The sequence below is a fragment of the Neovison vison genome, chromosome 14 (genome assembly GCF_020171115.1).
Source record: "Neovison vison isolate M4711 chromosome 14, ASM_NN_V1, whole genome shotgun sequence".
Taxonomy (NCBI): Eukaryota; Metazoa; Chordata; class Mammalia; order Carnivora; family Mustelidae; genus Neogale; species Neogale vison.
This window is the reverse complement of record NC_058104.1, coordinates 11,734,318-11,740,141: the sequence shown is the minus strand read 5'-3', so window position 1 is coordinate 11,740,141 and position 5,824 is coordinate 11,734,318. Positions and strand designations below refer to the sequence as shown.

The following is a 5,824-nucleotide window of genomic DNA, read 5'->3' as shown; positions in this document are numbered from 1 at the left end:
CCCGCCGCCGGGGCTGTCCGCCGCGCCGCCTGATCGCAAATCGCACGCACGCACGCGCGCGCGCGCGCACGTACGCCGCGCCGCGCCCGGCCTGGGCCGACGGGCCGCTGCTGGCCCGGCGCGCTCTGCGGCCCACGTGGTGCGGCGGCGCGTCCGAGGGGCGCCTGGCCTCGCGCCCCCGCCCATTGTGTGCTGGCCCCGGGGCTTCACCCGCAGACACCCGCCGCCCCCGCCCCGCCCCGCCCGTGCGCGCCGGCCGGGCTGTCCCCCGGGAAGCTCGGGTGGCCGGCGCGGCGCGCTCCCACGGCCCCTCGGGCGGCTGGCCCGGGACCCTGCGCCCGGCGCGCTGCGCTGCCGGCTGCCCCTCAGCGTTCCGTACTCCGGACCGGACAGGCCCCCGGAGGCCTGCTCCGCTTGGCCCCGCTCCCGACGCCCTCTTCTGGGCAGAGGGTCGCCCGCCTACAGCAGAGTAAGGGCCGCCGCCTCCAGGGACCCCCTCCCTCCCCGCGCCCCCGCCCGCAAGCTGGACACTTGCTGAGAATGCACGGGGACGGGAGGCCCCGGAGAGGCGAGGATCCGAGCGTGCCAGGCGGTGGGGGTGCAGCTCGGGATCCCGCGTCTGGGGGGGGGGGTCACCCGGCCGCCTCAGGGCGGGTGGCGGGCGGCGAGGAGCAGAGCGGAGGTCGCTGAACCGGCGAGAGCCGGCGCCTCGCGCATCCCGATCTTGCAGAGGTCCTCGCGCCCGGAAAGAATTCAACACTGACTTGAATTTCATCTAGCCGGAGCGGAGAGTGGGGATGCCACCAGAATTAATGACACCGGCGCTTCCCCGGGTTTCTCGGTGGTACATTGTGTCTAGACACGATTTAAAAGAACCTCGGGATTGTTGCACTATATGCTCGGTGCTTTTCTGCTTAGGCAGTTTTTGCGGCTTTCTCCCGGTGCTGGGATGGACAGAGCGGCTATGAAGTCTTTTTTTTTTTTTTTTGCTTTCATCTCTTTTTATCTCCAAGTGATAAAACCACTTTACTGTGCGGTAGATCCAGAGGTCCTTGGGCTCTGCCTCTTGCTAGCTGCGTGACTTTGAACAAGTTACTCAACCTCTTGACTGTCTCAATTTTATCATCTGTTCAAGGGGAGGGTATCGCCTACTTTCTAAGCATTGTGTTGGGAAAATTCCTGGTGCACCATAATTTGTATGGAGCACAGATCCATGTGCCTGGCCTCCTTAGGACTATAGGGCTGCTTCTGTCCCTGCAGAGTTTGAACTTGGACCCTCCTTCGACCTCTCTGCCCCATCACTCCATTACTCTTAAAATGTATGTAAATGCATTTCACTGAATGAAAACCTTATTATTTTTATTTCCTTTCTCCCAGTTTTATTGAGACCTTAATATTTATTTTTTTTAAAGATTTTATTTATTTATTTGACAGACACATCACAAGTAGGCAGAGAAGCAGGCAGAGAGAGAGAGGAAGCAGGCTCCCTGCTGAGCAGAGAGCCCGATGTAGGGCTCGATCCCAGGACCCTGTGATCATGACCTGAGCCGAAGGCAGAGGCTTTAACCCACTGAGCCACCCAGGTGCCCCTTAATATTTATTCTTAAATGGCCTTACACGTTTTTTTTTTTTTTTTTTTTTTTTGGCCTTACACTTTTTATTGTAAAGTCTCCCACTGTGAAATCCTGGGGGACAGGAACCCATATTGGGTTCTCTGTCATCCCCCGTAGGGCCCTACATGATAAGGGGGTAATTGATCACTAATGAAATAAAAAGACAGAAAACTTCTAGAAAGGCTGACGGCTGGGACTTTCCCAGTTCTGGGACCATCCAGTGCTCATCCCCTTAATTCAGACTTAATCCTCCCTGCTCTATCCAGCCCGCACCCAGGGCCAGCCTCAGGCCACACTATGACTAGCTAAAACTCTTTCTCTTTTCCGGTCTCCAGCACACAGCCTGCCTCCTGCCAGGGATCCAAAGGATGGAAGCTAGCCCTAGAAAGTTCCAGAGCTCCTTCTGCAGAGTGCATATCCTAGCCTTTACAGTGCCCGGGAGGGCCCCCCCACCCCGCCAACCCCTCGAGGCCCAACCAGAAGCCACTTTCTCTGGGAACCTTTTGTGTAGTGAGTGGTGAGGCCTGCCTGTTGCATTTCAAACTGCTTGTGTTTCATTCTGGCCAAGCCACTCATTACTAGCGTTGTGACCTCAGGCAAATGTCAGTTCTTTGTGTATAAGACAGAATTAATAGTCATTGTGACCTCAGTTTTTAGTATTCGGCTGTTTTTTAAGTTCTGATTGGTGTGATATTGTTACCGTACCTAAAACAACCGCAATCTGAATCATTTTCATGTCACGATTACAGTCAGTGATTCGAATAGTCAGTTTCTGTGCAAAGACGCATGGATACTCGGCACATGTGTACTGATCCTCTCCCTGTTCTCAGTAAGCATCTTTGTTGAGCTACAGTAGCATTTCTGTTACAAGCGTGTTACTCTGGGTCAGAGACTTTCCAAACAAGTGAATCTGAGTATGAGAAAAGTGGAAATTGACTCGTGGAGTTCTCCTTCTAGGCACATGATGTTGTCTGTAACCAAAACTGTAGTCCCCTGGCACTAAAAGCGGGCGGACTTGGCAAAATAAATGGGAAAAAGAAGAAACCCAAAAAACTGTTTAGAAAGATCTCAAATTTATCAGACAAAGGATGGGAATGTTTGAAGAAGAAGGATACTTCACGTCTGTCTTCTTGGTCTGGTCTGTTTGCCAGGGAGCAGCTACAGTGTTTCTTGGGAAACTGAAATCAAGGCGTACCGCCTTCTCTGCTCCAGTCCTCCTGTCCTGAATAGGAGCCAGAGCCCCTTCTGTGGTCCGCTCCCCTCCCAGCCCCTCCCTGTCTCCCCTAGAGCTCTCAGCCCAGCCTCACTGGTTTCTTTGGTGTGTATGTGTAATGCCCCAAACTTCGAGCCTCTGCATCTGCTGTTCCCCTAGTACCCACAAGACACCCACATTCCCTTCCTTTAGGCTTCTGCTCAGGGAAGCCCTCCCTAGCCCCTCCACTTGAAATAGCAGCATGCCTCAGTTCCCATCTCACCGAAGATACCATCTGTTGTTTTCATATTTAAGGTCTGTCTGTCCTGAGAGCAGGGAGCTTGTGTTTTGCGCTTGCTGATAAAGTCTAACCACCTGCAGCTGGATTCGTCTCCTGGAGGATGCTCAATAGATACTAGTTGCTTCTACAGAGACAGAAATCCGATGAAAATCAGATTACAAGCCTTTCTTCATCATCCCATTTCCTCCGGTCTGTCAACTTGGGTGGCGTCGCAAAGAGCTTCTGCAGCCGCTGTGCCTTCATGGACCCAAAGACCCTGGGATTCGATGGTAGCACCACTCATGGGCTCTGTTAGAGTTATTTTTGACAATTTTATTGAGATATAATCCATGGACCATACAATTCACCCATTAAAGTATACGAAACAGTGGTTCGCAGCATCACAGAATTGTACAACCATCAACACAATTTTATTTGTTTTTAAAGATTTTATATTTATTTGAGAGAGAGAGCATGAGCAGGATTGGGACAGAGGGAGAGGAAGAGGGAGAAGCAGACTCCTCGCTGAGCGGGGACCCCAATATGGGGCTCGATTCCAGGACCCTGAGATCAGAACCTGAGCCGAAGGCAAACACTTAACCTACTGAGCCACCCAGGTGTCCCCAACAACACGATTTTAAAACATTTTCTTCTTTCTTTCCTCCCTTCCTTTCTCCTCCCTTCCCTTTCCCTCCCTTCCTCCCTCCCGCCCCTCCCCTCTCTCCCTTCTCTTTCTTTCCTCTTTTTTTCCCCCAAAGATTTTATTTATTTTTTATTTATTTATTTATTTTTTAAAGATTTTATTTATTTATTTGACAGAGAGAGATCACAAGTAAGCAGAGAAGTAGGCAGAGAGAGAGAGAGAGAGGAAAGCAGGCTCTCCCCGATGTGGGACTCGATCCCAGGACCCTGGGATCATGACCTGAGCCGAAGGCAGCGGCTTAACCCACTGAGCCACCCAGGCGCCCCATCCCCCAAAGATTTTATTATTTATTTGACGGAGAGAGACGCAGCAAGAGAGGGAACACAAGCAGGGGGAGTGGGAGAGGGCGAAGCAGGCTTCTGCAAGCAGGGAGCCTGATGCTGGGCTCCATCCCAGGACCCTGGGATCATGACCTGAGCCGAAGGCAGATGCCCAACATCTTTTCTTGCTCCACAGCCAATGTGGAGCCCAACATGGGGCTTGAACTCCGGCTCCTGAGATCCAGACCTGAACTGAGATCAAGAGTAGGACACTTAGGGGCGCCTGGGTGGCTCAGTGGGTTAAAGCCTCCACCTTTGGCTCAGGTCATGATCCCAGGGTCATGGGATCCAACCTGGCATCGGGCTCTCTGCTCGGTGGGGAACCTGCTTCCTCCTCTCTCTCTGTCTGCCTTTCTGCCTACTTGTGATCTCTGTCAAAAAAAAAAAAACCTTAAAAAAAAAAAGTAAGACACAACCCACCAAGCCACCCAGGTGCCCCAGAACATTTTCATTACCTGAAAGAATGGCAGTGCTCCCCTTAGTCTTAATTTCCAAATCCTCACCTGCTCCCCAGAGCTGGGACCCAACCAGTCCACCTTTTATCTTTACAGGTTTGCGCCCTTTGGACATTCCGTGTAAAAGGAGTCCTAGAATACGTGGTCCTGTGGGACTTGCCTTCTGCCACTCAGCCTGATGTTTTCAGGGTTCCCCCAACCTGTGGCGTGTTATCAGTGTCTCATTCTTTTTATTGCCGAATAAAAATCTCATTGTCTAAGTAGACCCCGTTTAATTTCTCTATTCCTCAGCTGATGCACATGGGAGTTGTTTCCATTTTGGGTCACTTAGAAACAATGTGTGAGCATTTGTGTACCCGTCTTTGTGTGGACACATTTTCCCTTCTTGCGGGTATGCACCTAGAAGTGGAAACGCTAGACCCTTTGGGAATTCTGTGTTTAACTTTTTTTTTTTTTTTTTTAAGATTTTATTTATTTATTTGACAGGCAGAGATCACCAGTAGGCTGAGAGGCAGGCAGAGAGAGAGGAGGAGGCCGCTGAGCAGAGAGCCCGATGAAGACAGAGGCTTTAACCCACTGAGGCACCCAGGCGCCCCTGTGTTTAACTCTTTGAGGAATTTCCAGACTGTTTTCCGAAGGGGCTGCGCTATCTTATGTTCCCACCAGCAGTGTGTAAGGGGTCCCGTGTCTCCCCGGCCTCTCCGACACTGGTTGTTAACTGCGTTTTTGGTTATAACCATCTCATGCATCCAAAGTGCTATCTTGTTGGGTTTCAGTGTGCATTTCCCTGCTGGCTGCGAACATATTTGCATGTGCTTATTAGCTGTTTATAGATCTTATTTAGAGAAATATGTTTTCAGGTCCTTTGCCCATTTTTAAATTGGGCTGTTTATCTTATTATTATTGAATTGTGAGAGTATTTTATATAGTCTAGATACAAGACCTTTCTCAGACATAGGGTTTGCGGAATTATTCTCCTATTCTATGGGTGGTTTTTTTTTTAATTTATTTTAATTTTGTTTTAATGGTGTCAATCTGAAGCATAAAATTTTAAAATTTTAATCCTGTCCAATTTATGTCTGTTTTATTTTTTATTTATTTTTTTAAAAAGATTTTATTTATTTATTTGACAGATCACAAGCAGGCAGGGAGGCAGGCAGAGAGAGAGAGGGGGCAGCAGGCTCCCTGCTGAGCAGAGAGCCAGATGCGGGGCTCGATCCCTGGTCCTTGGGATCATGACCTGAGCTGAAGGCAGAGGCTT

The 5,824-nt window shown here is 50.5% G+C and overlaps 1 long non-coding RNA gene across 1 annotated transcript; it reads left to right on the top strand.

The window, feature by feature from the left end:
* The first annotated feature begins 271 nt into the window (after positions 1–271).
* Positions 272–3,476, top strand: LOC122895335. The gene is made up of 2 exons (XR_006382189.1): positions 272–469; positions 3,121–3,476. It is a non-coding gene; the product is annotated as an uncharacterized LOC122895335 (long non-coding RNA).
* The last annotated feature ends 2,348 nt before the right edge of the window (positions 3,477–5,824 follow it).